General features: G+C 43.1%; 1 protein-coding gene across 28 annotated transcripts in view; it reads left to right on the forward strand.

Moving 5' to 3' along the window:
- The window catches only part of CADPS2 (calcium dependent secretion activator 2), a 522,314-nt gene that overhangs the window by 71,675 nt on the left and 423,182 nt on the right, over positions 1–27,457 (forward strand). For 4 of the 28 annotated variants that reach the window (XM_053251813.1, XM_053251811.1, XM_053251814.1 and 1 more), the window contains exon 1: positions 16,433–16,881. The exons of 23 other annotated variants lie outside the window; for them this stretch is intronic. The gene's annotated coding sequence lies outside the window, so the exon portion shown is untranslated. Of the gene's footprint in view, positions 1–13,198; positions 13,369–16,432; positions 16,882–27,457 lie in introns of those variants that run through there. One more of the 28 variants, XM_053251812.1, reaches the window with a different exon arrangement.

The following is a 27,457-nucleotide window of genomic DNA, read 5'->3' on the forward strand; positions in this document are numbered from 1 at the left end:
GAGGGGCCATACTTGTGGATGTACTGCAATCCAGTTTTTAATTGCTAAATAATTTGCTTACTCCAAATGAATAATGGTATTAGGATAACTTTGTTGTTGTTAATGAGCATTTCAGACCTTAACTGGCATTTCAAATATGAGGCAGCAAGGGAATGACAACGATAAAGAGATAATCAGTTTGTCAATTAATGTCCTTAATATTCAAAAACACAGTAGAAAATTGAATACAATAATTATTCAGCATTCAGTGCTTACATCTGCTGAATGTTTATGGGTGCAAACTGCTTAAGCCCATTTAGTACCTTTTAGATTGATGCATCTTAAAATCTGGTTGTGTTCAACTCCATGTGTACAACTTTTTTGTTATTGTTCTTTGACTGCATTAAGCAAGGGAAAAAGACGTGACAGGTATTCATCTTGGGTAAATGGATATTGAAATCAATAGCGGGAAAGGTGCTTTCTCGGATCTTAGTAGCAGCATTCCCTTTTCATTATTTGCCATGTTTGAAGCACTTGGGAACAATGAGCAATCTCTTTTCTAACCCAAGGTACACTGATACATGCTCAGTCTTTTTCCATTGTTGCACTCTCTAATCCCTTTCATGGCTAATAGGAACACTTGACTGCTTTCATAATAAGGTTCCATTGGTGTCTCCTTTTTTCTTTCCCCAAAGGCGCACTTAGGAGACAGTTGTATTGCAGACTAAGAGATGTTCTGATCTTTGTCTGCAACAGCTATGGTCTGTCTTTGAAATGGACCCTGGGTGGTTGGTTTCCATGGTGGTCAATTCAATGTAAAGAGATCTTCTTAATTCCTGGAGCACCTTAAAATAGACTTGCCCGAAGCATTCACTGAGCTACTTCAAAAGAGGCTTCTTCATATGTTGTGTTAAGGGGATGGCAGCTTGCTCCCTATCAAAGAAGCCATCACTGTACTGCTGACAGTCTCCACAGAATTCATCAAAGCCATTCAGATCACCAAGTTAGGTAAGCAGTCTGCCTGAGCTACTCCTAATGCTATGACTAGCTGTGTGTATAAGGCAGGTGATAGGCATTTTTTTTTTAGGCATCCAGCTCCAGGACAAAGAGAGTTGGATCCCTGTTGGAATCTCATGGAGTCATACAAGGCTTATGAACTGTGTCACCCAACAGTCTGATGCTTGTTTTTGAGCATCAGATGTATTTTTCAGACTCTGTGTATTGTGAAGTAGTACATCATTTGCACTTGCTTCTCTGTGTGGTTGTGGTTTGAAAGTTGTGATCAAGGGGGAGAAGAAGCATAAATAAGTGATGCTTCCTCTTCCAAATGTGTTTTGACTCAAGCTAGTAAGCCATTTATAAGTGCTAACACTTTTTGATCCATCCATTAGCCTTGCAGGCATTTTAGATAAGTCAAAACGATGCATGTCACATTCTGAAAAGCATGCCCTCCAACATTTAGTCAAGGAAAGCAAGCACATTGGACTTGCTTGCCAAATTAGTCTATTCATGAGGCAAGGCATACTAATCTCTGTGGGTCTAAATGACTTTACAGTCAATTTCTATCATGAGGCTCCTTTCAAAAACTTGACAAATATTAGTACTATTAGTAGGCATCTAAAAGTGACAGACATGCAACTAGTGACACACATGCAGGTTTCCTTCTGAGGGGCAGCAACCCCCTCATAAAATTTGAATTGGGCCATAGTCACTCTAGTTCTGTGCTCCAACATAACCCTGAAATATAATGTTAAACCAGAAGCAGTTTTGCCAGTTCACAACATTACTCTGTTTTCTTTAAACATTTGAATGGGCAGGGGTTTGAAAAGGCTTTGCTCCATAGGAGAAGACTAGGCAAATCTTAAAAGTTGCACACTAGTCATTGATGTCAATTGGAGGAGAGAGGTCATATGTATTCAAAAAAAGTGAAATAGTGATCCCTCTATACATGGATGAGTTGCATGAGGTAACATGGTCTCTCTCATTAAGTGTTATCTGTACATAGCAAACAAAAGGTTCTTAGGTTCTTATTTGTATATATAGAAACCAGCTTGTAGTGTTACTCATGGAACTTCTTATCTTTCAGAAGAGAGGCATGTAAACAATGGTGTTCAGTAAACAAGCTTTTAAGGCATAAAACTTTTAAACCAGCAGAACAGAGATTTAAAGAACTCTGAGGCGGGCCACTTTATCCCCCCCCCCTTTTTTTGGCCTCTTCTTCACCGTTGTCATTCTTTCCTTCACCTTTTTTCTGCTGCAAGAGATTTTGAGAAAAATTTTGGAGCATGTGTTTGTTTTGTATGTCTCAATCTCTGTTTATATGCAGCAAGTATGGTTACATTTAACTGCCACCTGTATTTACATTTGAAAATTTATGTTGCCTCCTAATTAAAGCCTGGGAGAACTTGGAGCATATTAGATGCATTACAACAATATATCAAAATTATTTCCCTCCTTCCCACTGACCCCCCCCCAAATAATAAGTGCTAGGAATCTTTTCAAAAACAGTTGTGTGCCTTCAAGCTTTAATAAAAAGACAGACTTGAAATTAAATAATGTGTGTTTAATAAATGTGATTCTACCCTGAACAATCTCTGTACAGTATTATTAAACCAGACATGGGGAATAACCAGTTGCCTGGTTGCCCTGGACAATCAATATATTTGTTGTAAAAATATCTGTCATATTTTAAAAAAACAGTTTTTTGCTCTCAAGGTATCAGATATAATTCTTAAAAACATTATTGCAGTTTGTGTCAAACCAGTGTTTTCCAATTTAATTTTGTGTAGCCACTCCAGAGTTTGCCTGTAGCCACAAATCTATATCTGTACCACGCCAGAAATCAATGCAGGATATTGAAAGATTAATGCAGTGTATTGAGGGAAGTTGTGGCTGAGAGCCATAAGAGAGTGCCAGTAGATAGTGGCAAACAAGCAGGTTAGCAAGGAAGGCTGTGCCACAAGAGGAACTTGTGGGGCCTGAAGGTGGCTTTTGTGGGGATCCAAGGAACGGGCAGATAGAGTTTGATGTCACTTCTGGCTTGAATTCAAGTATTTCAGTCATTGCAAACAGTTGGATATGCTGTGGCATGTGTGGACTACTAGATTGATTGATTGATTGATTGATTGATTGTTAAATTTATACCCCGCCTTTCATTAAGAAAACCCCAAGGCGGCTCACAATAACATTTAAAAACAAGAGTATAAAAAAGACACATTAAAACATTGAGCGAAAAAATATAAAAACAAATCTGATTAAAAAATTAAAAATTAAAATACAAGCATAAAAACAGTACAAAATACAAGAAGCAGCAGCATAGACAATCATATGAAAGCCTGGGTAAAAAGCCACGATTTGACATGCTTTCTAAAAACTGTGATGGAGACTGAGGAGCGAATAGCCACTGGGAGAGCATTCCAGAGTCTGGGAGCAGCAACAGAGAAGGCCCTGTCCCGAGTGCACGACAACCGAGCCTCCCTCATTGTTGGCACCCGGAACAGAGCCCCCTCAGATGACCTCGTCAAGCAGGCAGCAACCCTTGGGAGCAGGCGGTCCCTCAAGTATCCTGGGCCCAAACCGTTAAGGGCTTTAAAGGTCAAAACCAGCACCTTGAATTGGACCCAGAAATTAACTGGCAGCCAGTGCAGCTCTTTCAGAATGGGTATGATGTGCTCCCACCGGGCAGCTCCAGATAGAACCCTAGCTGCCGCGTTTTGCACTAGCTGTAGTTTCCAGATATTCTTCAAGTGCAGCCCCACGTAGAGTGTGTTACAGTAATCCAGCCATGATGTGACTAAGCTATGGGTGGGATGCCTTAGATGACCTAAACCTAAATGTTTCATTCCAGCCCTTTTTTAGGGAAGCCCTATGTGTATGTGTTACATTGGGCTGTTATTTTACCGCTTTGTATCTTGTAGCTTTACACTTCCACTATAGCAAAACTATAGTAATATGCCCCAGGCTTATATGCCCAGTTCTCTGCAATAGAGTTTGAGGATTTTTGTCTTTTCTCCTGATTTCTACCAAAGAAAACTACAGGGCTTTGTGGGCGCCGGGAGTTGACTTGACGGCATACTTTACCTTACCAGTTTTTACCAGCAGGAAGAATGTAGCCCTCTGAATGGATGCTCTTTTAACAAGAGTAAATAATCACTACCATCCTATTCAGTAAACAGTCTAGAGCCCAAGGCTTTAAGCCAGCTTGATCACATTGACTTAAAATCCTAATAAGTCTCAATTTTTGCAAAAGACTTTGAGAAACCTTTGGAGGTTTCTGTTTATCACTTTCTTGTTTGCTTCTTGGCACATCATCCGTCTATTATTTGATTTAGGCTTTTGTGAATGTATTGGGTGGTATCCAAATACAATTCTTTTTATGTCTGTTTTTGTTTAACTTTCGCTTCCCCCCCCCATCAATTGTAAAGGGATTTAAGATAAAGAATTAGCGAGCGTTATTTTCAGCTTTTTTCCCTTTCCAAAATGGAATCCTCAATGCCATTTCCCCTGATGCAAAACCTGAGATCTTGCTGCTGAACAAGCTTGTTTATATACAGTATAAAGGACAATGAACTGAAGAATCTCCTCTTTTTAAAGCCTTATTGAAAGAGAATTTTCTAGAGACACAGACTTTTGAATTTGAACTTGGGGAGGGAAAGTCACTCTTAATTTCAAAGTGAGACTGACTTCGGAAGAGTTGCTTCACTGCCTTGCAAACATTTGTGGTGTGTCAAAGTGACTCCTTTAAGAACTGGCATTTGTTAGCAAGAAATATATTTATCTTGGTAGCAGATCTTTAGGCTAGAAATTATGGAGGAGGAGATTTCCCCTCGCAAATGAATTATAGCAGGCCAGGGTGAATAAAATTGCTTTGAGTTTGTTTCTTATTTCATAGGAAAGCATGGAGTTTACTGACATAAAACATCAGTTTCTTCCCTTTTCTCCTTTCCACAATGATCCTCTGTGTTTTTAAAAAGAGCTTCACAATTGAAATGCAAGGTCAACTACCATTTGGAGAGGAGAATAATAATCAGCAGCTCAAATAAGCTTCCAGTTAGTAGATAATTAATCTAGTATTAAAGCTGTCTGTCTTTGTGGTTGATGATCTTTTTCTTTCTTAGGATTCCTCCTGTTATTACTGCTTTGGAGGATTAGGTTTGCATCAATAAAATAGTTGCCTGGTCTTCTTGAGGACTGCATGTTTTAATGGTGCTTAGGGAGAACCTTGTCTTTGCATGTAATAATCCCTTACTTGAATTGCTGGCCACAAAGGCTGATGTTCAGACCTTGTTCTTCCTGTGCGTTTGGACCTCTAAGGATGTTGCTGGAATGTATTGAGGCAGGCTTGCTTGCTTGCTTATTTATTTATTTAACACATTTTTATACCGCCCAAAACACAAGTTCTCTGGGCGGTTTACAACAAAACAATAAAAATGACCAATAAAAAGATTAAAACATTTCAGCTATTAAAATTTAAAATGTTAAAACTATTAAAACACAATTAAAACAATATCTAATTAAAAGCCTGGGTGAACAAATGCATCTTGACTGCCTTTTTAAAAGTTGTAAGAGATGGGGAGGCTCTTATTTGCCCAGAAACTTAATGGCAGCCAGTGTAGATCTTTTAAGATAGGAGTTATATGGTCTCTCCAAGGTGACCTAGAGACCAACCTGGTTGCCGCATTCTGGACTGATTCGAGGGAGAAGGGGCACTCACTAGCCCTCTCACAACCCGGAACAACTCAGCTGGACGTGAACTTGCAGATGCAATATGCGCTTTAAAGAATCGCTTCTTTGCCACCCGTATTGCCAGAGCATAGATCTTCAAATGTGCTCTATGTTGTAATCTGTCGGATTTGAGTCGAGTCTTCCTCCACTTGCGCTCCAGTCGTCTACCTCACCACTTCAGCCCCCATAGTTCTTCCATATACAAAGGGGCCAATTTTGAAGCGGGTGGGAGAGGATGCTTAGGACCATTCTAATGGGCTCCTCGCCCCTGTGAAGGTGGGGTGTGACTCTGAGCCCAACCATAACCAGATGGTGGTCTGTCCATGACAATGGGGAAATCACAGGTGTCCCCACCCATGGAACACCACCCTGATCAGAGTGAAAGACCAGATCAAGTGTGTGACCTGCAGTGTGCGTCGGTCCCGAGACCTTTTGGGATAGGTCCATAGTTGTCATGGCCGCTATTTATTACTTTTTAAAATTTATTTATTTATTTATTTATTTATTACTTTTATAAACCACCCCATCCAAAGGCTCTGGGCGATGTACAACAACTTTTAAAAGACATAAAAACACACAATTCAAAACATAGTACTAAAAACAATATAAAAACAATTCAAAAACAATTAAAACCATTTAAAACCAATTAAAAAACACTTTACAAACCTTGGAAGGCCAGGCCAAACAAATAAGTTTTTAGGGCTGACAGCGAGCCTAAACTGCGAATATCTGCTGGGAGTGCATTCCATAGACCAGGAGCAGGTACAGAAAAGGCTCGGTTCCTTGTCGCCACCAGACGTACCGGTGGTAACTGGAAACGAACCTTTCCAGATGACCTCAACGAGTGATGGGGATCATACCAAAGAAGTATGATATAGAGTTCAGCTATGAACTCCTGACCCACCCCCGACAAATTGATCCCAAAGTGGACATTGAAGTCCCCCAGCACCACAAGCCTGGGAGACTATTAAAAGGTAAAGTATTCCATCAAATTGATTTTGACTCGTGGTACCCATAGATCCCTGTGGTTTTCTTTGGTAGAATACAGGAGGGGTTTACCATTGCCTCCTCCCGTGCAGTATGATATGTTGCCTTTCAGCATCTTCCTATATCGCTGCTGCCCAATATAGTACCAGCATAGATTCGAACCGGCAACCTTCTGCTTGTTAGTCAAGCATTTCCCCGCTGCGCTACTTAAGGTGATTTATCACCCTACTATTAAGGATTCTCTAGGAGCTGGTTTACACATTAGGAAAATAGCAATAGCAATAGCAATAGCACTTACATTTATATACCGCTCTATAGCCGGAGCTCTTTAAGCGGTTTACAATGATTTTAGCATATTGCCCCCAACATTCTGGGTATGTTGCATCTCCCCATGCATGTTACAGCAGCAGTAAAATGTTTATGCTTCTGCTTTTTACCCATTTTTCATATGTGAACTGGCGTCTTATACCTGCTTTTCTAATTCAGTTTGTGGTTGCTGGGTCCCATCTGGTCTTAACATGGGTAGTGAGACACACCTGTGAGCTAACTGGCCTGCAGTGGTATAGAAGTGCAGCTTGACCATCATACAGGTGGAGGATTTCATGCAGTGTTCCAGCTCTTAAATCAGTCACTGAAGTCCTCATGAGGCAGAATTTGACCAGCCCTTGAAAAGTGGAACTAAATTTAAGAAGTTAATTTTACATGTGCGTGTATTGAGTGGACATTTGCTTATTTTCAGGATAACTCCATACATACAAAAAGGAAGAACTCATAATAAGGAGAGATGCAGGATCTCTTCTACACCAGAATGAAAAGACTGTAGACACATTATAAAATTACTGATATACTTAAGTGGTATGGTAATAGATACATAAGTTTTAAATCAGTGCAATCCGCTCTTCTTAATATAAGGTGCTAGTTAGGAGCCAGATCAGCCATTTCATCACTCCAAGGACCAGTTCAGATTATCCAATGTACCATAGTTTGTTGGAAGGCAAAGCCACACATACTGCTACACCATCTCCTTGCTGCCTTCCCTCCCACTCCTGGCTAAATGCAAAGCTTCCTGGTTTCTTAAACCATGGTTCCTTGCGGACTTCTGAACTGAAGAACTGCGGTTTAAGTGGTTCCAAGCTGGGTTTCAAACCAAGGGTAGATCCAAACCAGAAGACTTTGCCTTTAGGCAGGTGCTCAAAGGGAGGGGGAAGCAGGGTGTGCTTGGCCTTGTTAGCTTGTTCATGATCCAAACAGATGCTTGGATTGAACTGGTCTCTGAAGTGTGGTCTTGAGTCTTTCCAGGTTCCAGATCCACTAGCCTTTAGCAGGGAACTTATTTTAAATTTTATCCTACTATATCTATCCATCTTTTCTCCCCATCCCACACTCCTTCCAAAAAATGATGGCTGTGAAGCTATTTATCACCTTTGATTAGATTGAAATTATAAAAACAAATGTACTTCTGCTTTACTTCATTAAAGCAATGACTTGTAGACACCAAAGCAACCCACCCCCCAAGCTGCTTCTTTTAAATATTGCTTATTAATTTTAACAGATGGGGGTTAGGGACCTCTTGCCATATCATGAAGCAGAGTCTATTTCAGTAAAATCAAGAAAACTGAAACTCCCAAATGGAAGCTTCTATTTGCATTGACACACAATGCAACAATGATTTTGTCAACACTGATTTTGTGCTCTGGAATTAGTACTCTCTGGTTGCGTTCGGACGTAATGCCAAACCAGAGGTAAATGTGCCAGAAGTTTGAGTTAGTGATCATCTGAATATATGAAGCTGCAGTTTTGTCACCCAACTGTGGCTCCGTATTCGCTTTCAAACCTTTATTTGAATGCTCAGATGGTAGTGAGTTTCACTGCTGAAATCTGAGGTTTGAAGGCACCATTGTGTCATCTGAATTCTTCTGCCTCTATAATCTGGGTTTTGTGCAAAAGCTCCTCCCGCAACCATAGAGAGGTCATTTCAGAGCAGCCCAGAAATGTGTCAGTTCTCTCTGAGCTGATGCTCCGCCCTCTACCATCTCCTTACTCCTCATGCTGCTGCTTGGCAACAGGGATGCTGTATTCCTAGAGTTCATGCATTTAAAGGGCAGAGCCACACTGGAGAAAGCCTGATTTCCCCAGTCTATTTTGCATCTTATGTATTCCTCAGCAAAAAAAATAAAAAAAAATAAAGATAGGAGGACAAGACGGAGATAGCAGGGGAGGTATCTAATAATTTATCACTGTGATGCTTTGTGCACAAACATTAAGCCCAGGCAACACAAATAACTGAACGCATTTCTGACCACATATATCTCAATCACTCTGTTTCCCCACCCTTCCATCAGACAAATGATGGCTTTCACATGGCTTTATTTTCATGCGGGAGGTTTCCGTCCACTCATATGTCCCACCTGTATTCCACACTGCTCGTGTTACACATTGTAGGAGTTTTAGGTTCGGGGCACTTCACCGATGTGCCCATGTGCCACTGCACCAAAGTGTTGGTGTGCTATTGAACCATTGCCCAAGGGAACACTTTGATGTGCCAATGCACCCTTGAGCTGTTAAAACCAGGGAGGACTCATCCACTAGATGTGGGAGGAGATCACTATTCCCTTTAAGGCATTCACATGTGTGTGCTCTCACACATTTTCTGATGCCCAGTCAGTTAATTTCAGATCCAACTCAGGTTGAGTCAGGAAGGCCCCATTCTGAATCCATATGTGCATGCACTGTCTTGAGACTGCTGCCCAGAACAAAACTCATTCTGCACACAGATGGAAAGAATTAGAACATTGGAGGAGATGCAAGGAATCAGACCAGGGATCTCTTTTGTAGGTTTTCTTGAGGAAATAGGTTTTAAGGATTACAATGGATTCTTGGTAAGCAAAAATTGATTAGTCCTGGTAAGCAAAGACTAATCCTTGTAACCTATCCACAAAGTAAGTCTACCCAGAAAGGGAGAATTGAGAGTGAAACGGGAAGAGGGGGGCAAAAATTTTTATTTATAAGCCCCAGCTGTCAAACAACGATTGTTTTCCTATCCAGGACCTTTGCCCATCAAGTCTTTTCTTAATGCTTCAGTTGAGTTTTAAGAGGGTAAGTGGAGAGGGGTGATGCCACAACCAGATTATTCCCCACATAGGACACATATGCAAGGCCTTTGGAGGAGTGATAAAGCAGCACGCATCAGAAATAACCATTTTGCAGATTCTGCCCCCCACCATTTATACCCACACACTTCCCCGATACTGATGCCCAGAGCAAAATGTATTGTGTGCACATATAGGGAAAAGTAGAGGAGAACGCTCATGCAATCTATTTTAAACAAGTAAAAGTGGGAAGAGAGGGGCCCAAACCTCTCTTCCTGGAGGCAGGAGAAAGGGGAGGCAAGTCCCTTCCTCCCCAACTGGGGAAGACCGTTTGTCTTCCCCAGGGAGATTAAAAGAGGTCCCCCACAAGGGGAACACAAGGATCCTCACAGCCAGAAGTGACAAGCCATTTTCCTGGATGTTTAAGCCCAATGTGGAAAGCAGATTCCCTCTAGGAAGAGTCAACTTGCTGGTTGTAGGATCCTATCCAATGGTGGGGTATGGGTTAGCACTGCAGTCGCTACTGGGGGGAGTTACCACAACAGCCCTTTTAAATGCAGCAGTTTCAAACTACATGCAGAAATATCCCCTTCTCTTAGAGTATGGATGCCTAAAACGCAAGTCACTCTTCCTGGCCAAAGATGGTCGTCACATGGCATTGCCAGGTGCTATCTTTCCGGGTAGGTAACAGTTCCCAGAAACACCTGCTGCCCCTAGGCTCCTGGAGCAGTGATATGGAAAGCATCACTTTCTCCAGTGGACTGTCCCTTTTCCCACCAGGCCAACAACCAACCTCCCCCTTGCCCCAGTTTCTCAGTTGCTGGTCCGCATCCCTCCCACAAGACCCCATAACAATCCGGAAGTGTCCCTTGCCATCCTGGGGTGTCAATAATTGTCTGTGTTCATGTCTGTGTAGCAGGGGTGTAGCAAGGTTGGAGTGGGCCCAGAGACAAGATTTTAAAATGCCCCCCCCCCACTGAAGCTCAGCTCATGAAGTAAAGAAATCTTAAATGAGGCTGAATAGTGGTAACAAAAAGCATAGTAAAAATTACACACACACACACACACACACACACACACACACACACACACACACACTATGTGCTACAATAGAACATCATCCTAAATTATTTTTTAAAGGGTTTTGTAAATTGTGGACGATGCAAGCCATTTAATGGTACTAGAGAAAGACATGCTGTTCTGGTAGTTCCTGGTCTTAACATTCACATCAGTTTTGAATACAACTGAAGGAAGCCCAGGCAGGTGCCTGGCTGGGGGAGTCAGTCATGTGACTTGCCTCTGGGGGGGCCCCCCAAGGCAGTGGGCCCCCAGACAACTGTCTCCCCTTGTGCTATTATAGTTACGCCCCAAGGCAGTGGGCCCCCAGACAACTGTCTCCCCTTGCGCTATTATAGTTACGCGCTATTATAGTTACGTGTAGTTTGATAGTTCTTGCAATATCAACGGTATGAGTGGTGTGAGGAAAGGGTTAAAATGTCTTTGCCCTGCCTAAGGCACGTGCTCAATGCCGAAAAGGCCCGATTGCATTGAGCACACATCCCTCTAACATTGCAGCCAATGGTTGCCACTTTACTGACAGAGCTTGCTGGGATGCAGCCTGGGCGGACTAGGAGGAGGAGGGTTTCCTCTATTTAGAAGCCGAAGGTTGCCAAACTGCAGTTGAACAGCTGTCTGCGGCATGCTTCCTGGCTTCACAGAGTAATCACAGCTTCGTCTGCGCGAGGTTTGATGCTATGTCCGAACAGGGCCTCCAACTCAAAATTGTTTTGAGACATGTTACTTTTACTGTTGTTTTATGCTTCTATTCTTCCTCCCTTCCCCTGTTTTATATTTCCCCCTGTAATGCTGTTGAAGCATGTCTGTGTGGCTCTCTTTTTCTTGGTGGTGGGGCGTGAAAACTTCAGTGGCCTTCCCACCTGGGGCTCTGCTTGCCTGTGAGAGCACAAACAGTCTGGCTCCTGTGTTGCAGTCCTATGTGGGGTGGGTATGTTTCCATCTGAAGTGTTTGGTCCACACTTCTTAATTTGTAAAGAGTCCCTATTAACATTATATTGAAGCCCATATTTGTCCTTTCCCAGACAAAATAGCACAAATTGCATTGGAAGTAACTGCTGCTTCTTACCAGTGTTCCCTCTAATTCTTATCATCGGTGAGCGGAAAGAGTTTTTTGTTCTGGGTGGCAGTATCAAGGTAGTGTGTGCACATAACTCTCTCTCTCTCTCTCTCTCTCTCTCTCTCTCTCTCTCTCTCTCTCACACACACACACACACTCACACACACACACACACACACACCCCGCCCCCCAGGAAATTATTAATTATTTTTACCTCCCCCCTGCCACACCGTCTCTCTAATTATACGCCTTTCCATCCTCACCCCACACACCTCCCTCTCCCTCCCTTCCCCCCTCTCTCCCTCCTCGCCTCTATATATACACACACATAGTCTCTCTAGCTACACTCCTTTCCTTCTCACCCCCCCCCATATCTCCCTCTACACACACAGTCCCTCATTCATTCATTCATTAAATATTTATTTATTTATTTATTTTTATGCCGCCCCAAATTTATGTCTCTGGGTACCCAGTAGTACCTCTAGTACTTCCCTTCCCTTCCCACTTTCACACCACACACCTCCCTCCCTCCCTCTCTATGCACACACACACACACACCCTCCCTCTAGGTACACTCCCTTCTGAGCCACTGAGGTATAAGACCTGCAGCTGCAAGGAAGCGCTTTGAAAGTAAGTTAAGCACCGGAGCTTCCAGCAGAAGCCCCTCCCCTGGCTTTCCCCTTGGACCAGCAAGCCTTAGCCTATAGGAAGCGGAGAGGGGGGCGGGGGCAGAACGGCAGGGTAGCTGCTCAGAAACTTCCTCTGAGCTATTAAACTACAGTACATGCTAGCAGCTGAAGGTGGTGGGGGCTGGGGTAGAGTGCCCACAAGCCTGCAACACTTCTCCGAGTGGCTTGCAGCCCTCCCTGGGCTCCAGGAGCCTCCGGCTGCAAGAAAGGCAGTCGGGTGCGGCTGCAGACTCTCTGGAACGATCTCTCCTGCCTGGGCCTTTGAAGGGCCGTAACACTGATTTTGCAAGCCTCTCCATTTCAGCTGGTTTTTTGCAGGGGCTGGAGCACAAAGACTGTCAGCACTTCCAGCAACCATTGGAGAGCGGCGAGACTGCGCGGCTGATGGAATCCTCTGAGTGGGGGACTGGATTCTAATGTGCACGTGCACACGAGCTCATCTTAGAGGCAACAGTGCTTTTTACTCTTTATCAGTTAGAGCTTTTGTGTTACATAAATTCCATTTGCAGAGTTTGGGCTGGAAGTGAGAGCTCTGTAGCTCCCTGATGTGCCCTTGAGTTGGTGTCAGTGTCGACTCCTGGCGACCACAGAGCCCTGTTGTTTTCTTTGGTAGAATACAGGAGGGGTTTACCATTGCCTCCTCCCATGCAGTGTGAGATTATGCCTTTCAGCACCTTCCTATGTTGCTGCTGCCCGATATAAGTATTTCCCATATTCAGGGAAACATACCAGCAGGGATTCAAACCGTCAACCTCTTGGTCGCTAGGTGAGTCATTTCCCATCTGCGCCAGTTCCTTGTACTGTACTGGAAAACGCTGCGTGGACAACCCAGTATGTAATAGAAAGCATATGTCTGCTGTATTGTCTGACGCCAGAGCCAGAAAACTATTTTTGATTCCCAGGTGCTGCTAGCAGCTAATTTGTAGGTGTCAGCTCACTGTAGAGCCAGGAAACAACAAAATGCCTAGGCATCCACATCACATACTTACGTACCCATTTACTGTTTTGTGTATGGGGTATTTTTGTACAATTACTTGTCTCCCTGCAGGACAGTGATTCTCAAAATATTTCGGGGGCTTTGTGGAAAGCCACAACTAATAATGTGAGAGCATGAAGGAAAAGACACAGGCCTTTTGTCCTCGCCCGATATTGAAACTAAGCAGTAGCTGAACTTAATGTTCAGTTAACTTCTCCTGTTTACTCTTTACTCTTCCTTCCCTGCCTCCATTGTTTTGAGTTTTAGATTACACACTTCTTGGGGCAAGGGCACATCATTCTTTTGTTTTGCAAAGTGCCGTTCTATCCGCATTAATGGCACAATCATCATTTCCTCTAATAGTGAACTTGGATGGTCAAGTACCTAACTGGCCCACCCAAAAAGAAGATGGTGGGGACTCCTGCTGTACAGTGCATGTTTGTAAATGGTAGGGGAAGTCATTTGTACTCCCCTTCCCCATTCTCCCCTCAAAAGCCTTGGCTATGGAATGTTGATGGCATCGAGATAAGAAAATACTTAAGTACTTAGAGTAACCTATCCCATTGTCTGGAGGGAAAACTTTTGGATTCACATTTACACCAAAAACCAAAGAAATTTGGCAGGGTCGTAACTATTGTAGGGCAAGGGAAGACAGTTGTCTGGGGGCCCACTGCCTTGGGGGACCCCCCCAGAGGCAAGTCACATGAGCGACTCCCCCAGCCACGCACCCGCCCGGGCTTCCTTCAGTTGTATTCATCCTCCGAAATTGATGTGAGTGTTAAGACCTGGAGCTACCAGAACAGCATGTCTTTCTCTAGTACCATTAAATGGCTTGCATCGTCCACAATTTACAAAACCTAAAAAAAAAACAATTTAGGGCACATTGTGTCACATAGGAGGGGTGTGTGTGTGTGTGTGTGTGTGTGTTTGTATAAGCTGAGCTTCTTGGGGGGGCATTTTAAAATCTTTTCTCTGTGCTCTCTCCAACCTTACTACGCCCCTGAAATTTGGTCTTTACTGTTGTGTTTGCAGTGGGGGAGGGACAGTACTTCCAAACACAGCTATGCTAAAATCCTAGATATTTTTGTTGCTTTGGGCAGCTTTCACTTCAGCCCTGTGGGAGGTCAGTAAAACAGGGCTGCTCAGCTTCAGCCCTCCTGCAGAGTTTGGCCTACTCTCTAGTTATTGGCCACTGTGACTGGGGATTATGGGAGCTGTAGTCCAAAAATATCCTCTGTGGCACCATAATAGTGCTAGAAGACTCCTGTTCTAGTCTAGCTGGAGTCCTGTACAGGAGTATTTCTGGTGAGGCCTGGGGATCCACTGGTCCACACTTGTTCTCTCCAGTACAATACAATAACATTATTGATCACACCATTCTGCCCACAGGAAACATGGCATCTCAGTCTCTGCCCATCTAGATATTATAGACAAATGGTGCTGTTGTTTCACACTCCTCTCAGCCGCCAAGCAGAGACAGGGATGGGTGTCAGTGCCCAGGAAGGACACAGAGGGAGGAGATGAGCTCTGGCAACCATGTGGGTACGGGGGTAGGAGGGAGGGAGAGATGAGACCAGATGCAGTGTGTTGAATAACATCTTTGGATAGAACACAATTTGCATCTTCTTTATATATAAAAGCCTTAGGATGTATGTAACAAATCCCGCGGTACATGGCACATCTCGCGAGAGTTCTGACAACACTCGCCGAGAGAGCGGGGGGCACGGAGGAGGGGCTGAGGAGTGGATGGAGGGGCAGCTGCTGCCAAGGAGGAGCAGGAGGACCGAGGAAAGACCAGCGGCATTATAAGAACATAAGAACTGCCCTGCTGGATCAGGCCCAAGGCCCATCTAGTCCAGCATCCTGTTTTGCACAGTGGCCCACCAGATGCCATTGGGAGCCTACAGTCAGGAGTTGAGGGCATGCCCTCTCACCTGCCATTACTCCCCTGCAACTGGTACTCAGAGGCACCCTGCCCTTGAGGCAGGAGGTGGCCTACAGCCCTCCGACTAGTAGCCATTGATAGACCTCTGCTCCATGAAGTCATCCAAACCCCTCTTAAAGCCATCCAGGTTGTTGGCTGTCACCACATCCTGTGGCAGAGAGTTCCACAAGTGGATCACGCGTTGTGTGAAAAAGTACTTCCGTTTGTTGGTCCTAGACCTTCTGGCAATCAATTTCATGGAGTGACCCCTGGTTCTAGTGTTGTGTGAGAGGGAAAAGAATCTCTCTCTCTCCACTTTCTCCACACCATGCATGATTTTATTCCTGCCAAATCTCCTCAGTCCAAGACTGCCATAGCCAAGAAACAATGCACTTAGTGTGTATAGATAGATAGATAGATAGATAGATAGATAGATAGATCATTGCTGGCTCGCTCCCTCCCTCAGCTACAGCCGCCGGCCTCTGACACTTTGCTGAGTCTCCTCGTGAGGAGGACGGCCAAGCTGGGGTTTCCCCTCTGGCCTGCATGGATGGCCCTTGGTACTCTCTTCTGTCCCAGCTTGGCCATCCTCCTCATGAGGAGACTTGGCAGGGTGTCAGCTGAGGGAGTGAGTGGTGGTTGGGTGAGCTGAGAGAATAGGGGAGTGGAGGAGAGGGGTTGGCAGTGAGTGGGGTGGCTGAAAGTGGGGGAGGGGAGGAGAGGGGTGGCTGTGAGGGGTGGGGGAGGGGAAGAGTGGCTGCGATTGGGGGAGGGGTGGCTATGAGTGGCGTGGCTGAGAGTGGCAGAGAGAAGGAGATGGGTGAAAGTGGTGGGGGGAGGGGAGGGGGAGGTGGCTGAGAGTGGAGGAGGGGAGGGGTGGCTGTGAGCGCCGTGTCAGAGTGGGAGAGTGGAGGGGAGGGGGTGGCTGAGAATGGGGGAAGGTTTGCTGTGAGAGGAGAGAGGAGGCTGCGAATGGATTGGCTGACACTGAGCAATAAAGCAGGGGCTGTGGCAGGACTTTAAGGAGAGCAATAAAGTCCTCGCGTGCAGATGTTCTGCACAGGGCCATCTAGTACTAATATATTTAAATCAGTGAGCAGCTGATTTCTATCTATCTGTCTGTCTGTCTGTCTATCTATCTATCTATCTATCTATCTATCTATCTATCTATCTATCTATCTATCTATACACACTAAGTGCATTGTTTCTTGGCTATGGCAGTCTTGAACTGAGGAGATTTGGCAGGAAATGTGAAGCTGTACTTTGGGGTGGGGCTGTCATTAGCTACCAGCTGTGGGGGAAAGCTCTGGAAGATTTCTGTGGGGACCTAGCACAAGCACAAGCCTTGAAGTGGGCCACTAGAAGAACTGCAGTTACAGGTATGCAATTTGAATATTTAAATATCTAAAACTCTTTGACTTAAGATGAGACTTAATGTGAGCTTCACTTCTACTCGTACTGTACAAATGCTGTCGAATGTATTACAGTCACCTGGACTCATTCCCCTTATCTCATGAGACATCATCTTGCCTTTTAAAAATTAAAGACAGTCTTTGCCATCCTGATTCATGTCCACATTCACTTCAACACAAATGTGTACACCTACAAATTCAACTGCAAATCTGTGGCGTTGCATTGGTGTCTGAGCTCCTCCTGTAAGGAGCAGATCATGGCAGGCAGTGATTCGCATAGTCAGGCAGGTAAAGTACAGGCAGTTGACAGTAGGGCAGGGTCAGCAAGGTAGCATCTGGATGAGCAGTCAGGAATGATTGCACCAGCAATGGCTGAGGCAATTGAGGCTCTTAAACAGGGCTCATTATGGCTTTTGTCTGGCATTACTCAGTTTGATTCCCTACAACTGGGCATGCTCCTCTCTCCACCTCCTAAGGAGACTCCTCTGCCTCAGGAGGAGAACAAGACGAGTCCTCAGAAGAGGCTAGGTCCAGGATCTCCAGAGCTTCCCCAGTGTAGCCTCATTCAGGTGTTCTCTAGAGCTGCGAGGGGTAGAGTGGAGGAGAGGAGGTGCCTCTGACCTGGGATCAGGAACTCCACCAGCCACAGACTCCTCCTCAAAGGACTTCCCTGTTCCACAGCTGAGAGGGTCCCTGACAATTGGTTATCTTTTTTATTTTCAGCACAGTTGATTGAATGAGAGGAGAGCTGGTCTTGTGGTAGCAAGCATGACTCGTCCCCATAGCTAAGCAGTGTCTGCCCTGGTTGCATATGAATGGGAGACTTGATGTGTGAGCACTGGAAGATATTCCCCTTAGGGGATGGAGCCACTCTGGGAAGAGCAGAAGGTTTCAAGTTCCCTCCCTGGCTTCTCCAAGATAGGGCTGAGAGAGATTCCTGTCTGCAACCTTGGAGAAGCTGCTGCCAGTCTGTGAAGACAATACTGAGCTAGACAGACCAATGGTCTGACTCAGTATATGGCCGTTTCCTATGTTCCTATGAATGTTCAGTTTTCCCTTAAGAAGGGATGTGTAAATCTCGGTCCCCCACTGACTGCTTTTATTGTGTAGTCTAATCATGCACATATTCGTTCCCAACAGTCTTTGTTTTCTGATTGTTTGACAGTCAGTTGAAGTTGAGCCATGACAATAACATAATTATATCTCTTGCTAAACATCAGTGCATGTTCTCGATCAGTTAGAACTTGCTTAAGAGAAAAAAATCAAATGTCCAAAACACAGAATTAAGTACTTTGTGGTGTGTTAGTGTGTATGTTTTGGAAATATCATGAAAACAAGAACTGGAAGTTAGCAAGTTAGAAAAAACTTTGTGGAAACGGACATGTGTTGCTGATACAAAGTGTATGGCTGTTCTTTATTTGCACTTAAAGGCAGGCGTTTGACTTTCATCTTTCAAGCAAGTAGAGTTTAAAGCAATACTGATAAAGACAGAATTAACTTGGTACCTTTCATGCACAGAAACACTTGACATTCTCTCACCCAGTCTTAACACTGAGACTGGGGGTTGGTGGTGTATGGGGAAAACTATTAAAAGCAATGGTAATGACCAGCATGTATCTTTGAACTCATTCTGGGAAGTGTTGGTACATGCGATGTTGGTGTTTAAGAATTTGTTCTCAGAAAATGCAGATGCTCAAGAAGAGGTTATATGTATTGTAGGCACATTCAGTAGAGAAACTGTCTTGCAGCTTGCATACATGTATAATATTTAGCAAAGGGAGCCCTGACCTACAGACTACCACCTTTTCCTTGCACTCAGCTCTGTAGGAACAGCCAGGTAGACTATCTGACTGACATAGTAACCCATCCTGTTATCCCACATGTAGCTATTGAAGACAAAGATAACTTGAAAAACTGCATGCTTATTGTGATTAAATAATAGGGCAGGGTATCCCTAAACTAGAATATGGGCATGGTGTTTCTGTAATGAATACAGATCTATAGGAGGGACAAGCAATCAAACTTGCAGGTAAAACTTAGGAACAGATTTTATATAATATTAACAGAAAGAACAAAATAATTATTGTCCAAAAACAGAGAGTAACCGTGACAACAAAAATGTTCATACAAGCTTAATGATGTGATTATTTAATGTTAACCGATTGGAATATAGAACTGCATCAAATGTCTCTCTTTTGAAATGCTGGCTTCTAAGGTTAAGAGCCAGTCTGTGCATAGAGGAAGCTGTTATCAGTCTGCTGACTTCTCCTCAGATCTGATTACCAGTGTTCTGTGGTTGTAATATTCCCTGTGTTTGGATTCCTATCACTGTCTTGACATTCTGCCATCTTCTCTGTTTGGCTCTTCGGGGTCAAACTTGATGTGCATGCAATTGCATGCTGAAGAGGTGTCCTCCTGGGTGAAAGAAGCGGTGTTTCCAATTAGAACAACTGTGCCCCCTGCTGATCTGAATTAATAGCCTGGGGAGAGGGAGGCTAACTCTTTTCTCTTGTGCTGTTTTCCTGCAAAATTATACATACACGCATGTGTGTGTGCGCGCGCACACGCACGCACACACACACCAGCAACTGTTTTGGATAAATAACTGCTTTCGGGGTGGTTTTTGGTGGTTGAAAGGCACAAGGGGGAAGAGTTGACCCTCCATTCAGAATGGGGGGGGGAGCCTCCCTGCAAAGAAGTGTCCTTTCCAGTTGCTAGTGCACCCCTTTGGCACCCATGTGCATGCACATCTAGTTTGAGCTTTATTCTTGCCTTATGCCATTGACTTTGCCCATGTTCCCAACACTCAAGTACCTTCCCTGTTCCCCAGTGCAGCCATACCGTTGTAGACATAACATGTATATCTCCTATTATTTTTGAATTAGACTTTCTCTTTGCCATTTGTCCTTCCAGTAGTTCGTTCATTCTTGTTCTAAGTTCTGTTCTTATTAGCAGTCTGATATTCCACAGTAAGATTCCTTTGTCCTTAACAAAGGAAAAATATGTGGCTTATACGGTCTTTGTTTTCTGAAGTAGCCCTCCCACAGGACTCAAACTAACTTGTTTCTCTGCTTCTCTTTTGGCTTCAGTCATGAATGGATATTGCTTTCACATCTTATACATAAGAGAATGGTCTTCTTATACTTTCACTTGTGGTGGGGGAGAAGGGTAATGACAGTTGAAAGGAATATTTGGCTGATTTGTCCCTGGCCTTTCCCCCTGCTCTCTCTGATAAGCATTCTGTAGGACTGAACAGTGTAGGAAGTTTTGACAATGACAGTGATATCATCATCATGAAAAGAAAGAAGGCATTTGCTTCTTGTCAAAGTACTCTGTCTCCTACCTTAAGCCATTTAACACGAGAGTATGTGTAGCATAGCTAGGGACTGACACCATTGCAAAGAATACTAGCAGTACAGATGGGCAAAATGACAGCTGGAGTATTTTTGCAAAGGTCATTTGTTAGAAAGGTATTTTGCAGTTCAGAAGCTCAATAGTAAACAATAAATAACACTTTCTATTTTTTGGGGAAAAAAGTTTATGATCTCTCATATCTTACAACTAGGGGGTGCACTTGGCAAAACCTACACGCTAGTGAGGAGGTTCTCACAATCCACCAAAAGCGGGCTAAGGGAGCCTAGCCCGCTTTTGATCGTCTGCTGCCACCGGAGCTGCACGGCTCCCGGCAGCAAACCCTCCTAATTCCCCCTTCCCTTAGACGAGGTTAGTGGAGCGAGCACTCCGTGAACCCCGTCTATTTGATTGTGTATTGCCGTGTTGCGGCTCTGTGCCAGCACATGGGGAGACCCCCGCTGGGAGACTGAAACAAGCCTCCTGGCCCTGGGGGTCTCTCCAGGATGCCCCGTGCACTCACGTGGGGCATTCTGGAACTTTCAGGGGCCACGCGGCTCCCGATCCCTGCAGCCCCCACCGGCTACATGATGGAGCCGGCAGTCATGTGGGTGGCTGATCTGGTTGCCCAGGGCTGCAATTGTAATCGTCTGCGGGGAGAGCGGGCTAAGCCTGAATTCCCCGCAAACCCTTTTGAGGTGGGCCTCACTGATCGTGAGACTCACCTCAATTAGATTTGACTTTTCCCTGTGACATGTAGACACTTTCCCAGTTGTGTGTTCCATTGTTCGTGCTCTACATTGTTGGTTGTGTCTGACATAGAAATGAAATGGTAATTGTGCCTAAATGTTTTGGGGAGTGGTGGGGGGGAGAGAAGCTGACACAGAACTGCTAGTGAAAACCGCAGCCTCATGTCAAACATCACATCTTTAGTTGTGCTCAGTGTGCCATATGAATGATTTCGTAATACTTATCATGTGCCAACAACACAGTACCATGTATCCTTGTCTGTGAATGTGACACTTCAACTGGATCTGAGAGATGATTTGTTGCCTTTAAGTACATGGTTGACAGTGGAAAACCCCAGAAACGTCAAAGTTCAAGGAACTGACTTGACGAGTATAAAATACGTTGTCCGGGGTACTCAGTTCCTTAGCGCACACTTGTCTCTTCTGATCAATAGTGGATAGTTTATAGCCTTGAATGGCAAAGCTGTATATCTTTCTAGCAAATACTGTTGGGAAAACACACTGCTCTGCTTGGATAGAAGTAGATGAGGTGTTGCAAAGCCATCAATATTACTTAGTCAGTGGGTGATTGCAGGGCTTCATTAATTACTGTTGCGCTTCCTGGTTGAGTAAAGCTTTTGTACCTATAAGCTTTGAATTAAGGCTCCTCCAGCTGCTCTTACTACAATATAAATACTACAGAGCTTTTGAAAGCTGCAGTTTTCTGTTGTCGCTTCTGATAGTAGGGGATCAAATTTTGTGTATCCAGAAATATAAAGAACTTGGGGTGGGGCGGCAAGGTGGGGAGGGGAGAAGCTGCTGAGAGTTCAGAAATCTGCCCCCTCACACCGCTGAATGATCAGCAGCTCCCTGTTGCTGCCCCCCTCTCATATAGTTCTTTATATTTCTGAATTAAACAACCAGACAAGGCTTATCTTGCATTCTTTTGCACCCTGTCTTTAGTGCTCTAGCAGTTACATGAGTGAGTTACATATTGGCCTATTGCTACAACAAATATTTATATACCGCTTTTCACAAAAGTTTCCAAGGCAGTTTACATAGAGAAATAATAAATAAATAAATGAGATGGCTCCCTGTCCCCAAAGGGCTCACAGTCTAAAAAGAAACATAAGATAGACCCCATCTACAGTCACTGGAAGTACTGTGCTGGGGGTGGATGGGGCCAGTTACTCTCCCTCTGCTAAATAAAGAGAATCACCATGTTAGAAAGATGCCTCTTTGCCCAGTTAGCAGAGGAGTTACATTGCAGATGTAACACTGTCTTATAGCTTAATTGGAGTTAGGCAATTGATCCCCAGCAGGCTCTTGGACTCATCTTTTCCCTCTCATGTGAACAACCTTCTGGATTATTTCAGTCTTGTAACTAACTGGTTAGCATTACATCTGAACCTGTGTTACCACCAAACCAGTTTGTAACTGGTGACTTCCATACAGTACAAGGATCTGCTGACTCAAGAGCAGGGCGCCTACGCTGTTTCTGTTGTCTGAAAATCGTATTGATGCTGCTGGAGAGCCTTTGTGTGCTGATGCTTAGCGACACTTGTTCCATTATATCTAATGGGAATTATTCCCAAGGGCAGGGACTTGCCTTTAATGAAGACCAGCTTCTCTGAAGAAAGAGACTGCCTTCCGTGCAGCCATTTGTGGCAGTGTTTCAGATCACATCCTCGTCTTTCCTTGCCTGATCTTGCCCTGTAGTGTACCAGAAAATGAAGTGACATCATGGCATTGCATCCTTTTCTTGGTGCATAGGTAATCAATTCCTTGTTGAAACTTGAAGCTTTAGCTTTATTTGAGTCATTAAGTATAGCTATCTTGGTTTATCTATTAGGAGATGCAGGATTCGTCCATCTTTTATGGGCTGTAAGTTTGTTGCCACTTTCTGGATGCTAGTTTTGTATGCTTGCTTGAAGAAGAGGGAGTTGGATGTATATGGCATTCAAAGTAGAGATGGGGAAATGTTTTGGTATGATGAAAGCATTTCCTTCACATTGGTTTATAAAACTTTTTATCCTGTCTGAAACATTTAAAAACCCACAAAAACTGATATTTAAAGTGCTGGCTGCTTTTGAAGTCTCCTGAACTTTTCTTCCACGATTGTCCTTATCATTGTTTTGAATACCAAAAATAAGATGTTATAAAAGCTGCTGTTGACCTGGCAGAGTTGACTGTCTTTCAAAACGAAAGAGCAGAAAGACTTAAGGAGGGCCTGTGTTAATTGGATTTAAGAGTCTGGCTTTACTGGAGTAATTAGGTTATACAAACCTCCAGAAATAAAGTAGATAAAAGATTCCGCAAGAAGCAGTAAAAATTATTCAGTGAAAAATATAAATAGCAAAACTGTACTTTAAAGTAATCTTTCCCTCTCTAGTGCCCTTCAGACCTCACAAGGCCTGATGTAGGTAACAGACATGGGTGTCCGGGGGAGGAGGAAGAATGTGCAGCCCTCCCCGCTCCTGGTTTAAGCCAGTACCCATTGAATTCAGTGGGGCATACTCCTGAGTCTAGGATTCTTGACTTTGCCCACTACCCGAAAAAAGTCCTCGGGACACCCATAAGAACAAACCAAGTCAGTAAGTAATATTTGCAGAGCTACAAATAAGTTAGAAAGCAAACTCAAATCTGATTGATAGGTTACCTTCTGTGAAATTATTAGTGCTGCAAATTTGTTTCCATGTTGTATCAGTAGCATAGTATTGCTTGGGTAGATTGGATCATGCAGGTACTTTCCCCACTGTATCCCCGGCTCCAGTATGGGAAATTCCCATCTTATTGGACTACATATCCACTATAAACATTCCTGCATCACTGATATGGTAGGATAGCCACCCATACAGAAATGGCTTTGAAGCAGCGCAGATCTGATGTATGAATTGCTCTTGGACAAATTGCTGGGTCATGTCAGATTTGATAACCTTGCAGCCTATGCCAGCATGTCATCTAGCAGAGTTGCAGACTTTTGACTTCAAAAATACTGTGTCCCTGGTTGGGCTAGGATGTGGAGCCATGACAGGACCTGATGAGTCAGTGGTGAACATCTGGCAAGTCTGAGTCTAGGGGAATCTTGAGCTAGAGTGTGTTAGGGTTAGGTGGAGCCAGGATGGGACCTGGCAATTCTAGATTTCACTGGTTTTTCAGTATTTGTTGTTGATTACCTGGCAGAGTATAGTTGTACTGATTGGGCCAGTAGCAGGTTCATTCTAGAGCGGTGGCAGTGAGCAGTGTTAAAACAAAAGAAACTTTTATTGTGCACCTGGAATAAAATTACAACAGCTACAGTGTAGATTTTTATATGTTATAATATATGTTAGCATTATAGTGCTACCATATAGTATAGGATATGCTGGCAGTATAGTGCCTAATGAGTGACCAGAACTTGTTATTTTTCTTGTGTTCCTTCTAATCTTCTACTCATATAAATCCCTCCTTAGATTCAGAGGCAGCTTCTTCACAGAACGTATCATCTTTTAGTAGCTGCCTTTCAAAGCCTATAAGGCATACTAGTTCTCTGGGATCATTAATTAATATACTCTAATAGAGTTTCGTCCGTGCTGTATCAGAACAAAGGCCCATCTTTCAAAGTTGTGCTTGTTAGCAGTTTTAGTTGAGATGTCTTTACTGGTAGAATTATACTATTGATTGCTGGTTCTTTTCAGTTTATTCCCCATTATCTACATGCTGATTAGAATTTCAGGATTTATTTTATTTTATTTTATTTTATTTTATTTTATTTTTACATTTCTATACCGCCTTTCGTTAAAAGAAAACCCCAAGGTGGTTTACAAAAATTAAAACATACAATAAAAGCAATAAAAACACCAAGCAATAAAAGCACCAAGCTAAAAACATATCAAACAAGCATAAAAAACAAGACAACTCTTAATTTGAGTAATTTCTTTATTATTGACCATAGCTTTAATAAATGAGCAAATCCTGCTGTACTATACTGAACAAACCCCAGTCCACTTTTCAGACTGCGTTTTTCCCCTGACAACATAATTAATGTTGTTGATACTAGAACAAGATCTGGCTCTTAGTAGCACATTAATCAGGGATAGTTACTGGGAACTGTCCTGTCATGGGAAGGGAGGTGGGTGGGCAGGAGAGTGTGAAATATAGAGAATAAATTGTAAAGCTATTAAACCTGGAGCATGAAACTTATGCACTGGCCATTAATTTCTAGAAGACCATGTTTCCTATTAAAGCCAAATCAAACCCCATTTCAGTAGCAGAATGTGGATATTGTTACAGGCACATGGGGAATTAGGGTAGGATTGTACCGTCTGTTTTGTACAATAATTAATGAAGTGCAAGTTAAGTATTTCCTGGCAGGTACAGTGGAAGGTCTTGAGGGTTCGGTAACATATTGCTGTTTAAATGAAATGGGTGAAGGTGGAAGAATGGTGTAGTAATGTGACAAGATTTCCCCCTTCCTCCAACAAGTAATGTAAAGGTAAATTGTGTTGTCGAGTTGGTGTTGACTCCTGGCGACCACAGAGCCCTGTGGTTGTCCTTGGTAGAATACAGGAGTGGTTTATCATTGCCATCTCCTGCGTAGTATGAAATGATGTCTTTCATTATATTTCTGCTGCCCGTAGCTGTGCTATATTGTGGTAGGTGCTCCCTAATATACTTATACTGTTCTTATTTCAGTTATGAATACTGATCCTTCCCAGTGATTGATCATACTGATTAACTTCAAGTGAACAGCACACCTACTGCAGGATCCTGCCTGTATGATAAGTGCCAAGAACTCTTCCCTCTCCTCTCAGCATAAGGCCTCTGGAACACTGCTAAGCCAAGGCAGTCCTTCAGTTGCCGTTGAAGGGAAGCTGTCTCAGCTGTGCCCTCTTTCCCCTGGATAGGGTCTAATGGTTTTGTTTATGCCTGTTTATAATACAGTTTGTTTGAAGGCATCTTTGTGGATTGTTCATCTGGTCAGTTTGCTAGAGAGCGCCATTTAGCATTGCAATTTGCACGATGCATAGTCATGTTTCATTTGGCAGACAGTTAGCTTGCCTTTTTGTTTTCGATGTTCTTTCCTATTTATTATTCACTGCATGGATTTTAACGTGATATCAGGGGAACAGGACTGCAGTTGTACAAACTGTCTCAGCTATTTAAATTCTGTCCCGTTAAAGCAGGGGTGGGGAACCTTGGCCCTCCAGTAGAAAATTATAACTTGTGTTATAGTTTTCAAAATAACTAGTATAATTAGTTGTAAATAGCTAGTTATAAATAACTAGTATAACTTTCTAAAATAACTAGTATGGACATCAGGTTGTATCCAGACAAAGTGATTGCTAATGAAGCACCATTGAGACAAGTTAGTCATGGCTAACTTAAGCCCCATTGAATTCAATAGAACGTAGCATTCATTTTCTTTGGATACAACCCAGCCATAATACTAGCTGGGTGACTCTGGGCCAGTCACTTCTCTCTCAGCCTAGCCTACTTCACCGGGTTGTTGTGAAAGAGAAACTTAAATATGTAGTACACCACTCTGGGCTCCTTGGAGGAAGAGTGGGATATAAATGTAATAATAATAATAATAATAATAAGAAGAAGAAGTGTAAGTTTATAAATATTTCTTAGTTATGTTTTATGGCTGTGCTTAATATTTGTTTATAGCTAATGGTTAAAATAGTTAATATAAAATATTTTATGGGTTCTTAGACTTTTTAAAAAATGGAGCTTTTTCAGAGTTGACCTCTTCACAAAGGACAGAGTATCTTCTTATCTTTATTATGTTATTTATGTATTTATTTTTCTATGTAAACCACTTTGAGAACTTTGGTTGAGGAGTGTTATATAAATATTGTTAGTAGTAGTAGGATTGATAAGCAAGAAACTTATTTTGAAATGGACATGTCATTTTTTCAGTCTATAAAGCCTAATCTGTTCCTGGTTGTGCTATGGATTCTGTGTTGCTCTGTACCTGTTTTCCAGTTAATTTACACAGGAGAGCCATATAGAAATGGCTTAGGAGAGAATGGGAGTAGTAATAGGCTCTAATTATTGAAATCTGCCTACCAGATTTTAGGGAAGATGTGTTTGCAGAGCTGAAGAAACTAGTTACATTTTTCATAGTCCAAAAATATGCATCTTGATGTGTTAAAAGAAACCAGGAGACAAATGCTGAACTGAGGGTTTTTAAAAAATTTTTAATAGTATTAGAAGAATGTGCTTCCTGAAGACTCCAAAAATCTCTCCAAACAGCTTTTTTTGGTCTTCAAATTAGGGGAATGAAAAGGTGGTAAACATGCCATCAATAATAAATATACTGATAAGCTCTGGTCAATAGGAAACAGGTTTCCTGCCAACCTGAAACTGATTTGTTGGCTTGATACAACTTAACAATGAGAGAACTTTGTATTAGTTCATTCATTCATTCATTTTGTTCATTCATTCATTTATGCTTTTATACCATCCTTTTGTCCTGG

The sequence above is a fragment of the Hemicordylus capensis genome, chromosome 5 (assembly GCF_027244095.1).
Source record: "Hemicordylus capensis ecotype Gifberg chromosome 5, rHemCap1.1.pri, whole genome shotgun sequence".
NCBI lineage: Eukaryota > Metazoa > Chordata > Lepidosauria > Squamata > Cordylidae > Hemicordylus > Hemicordylus capensis.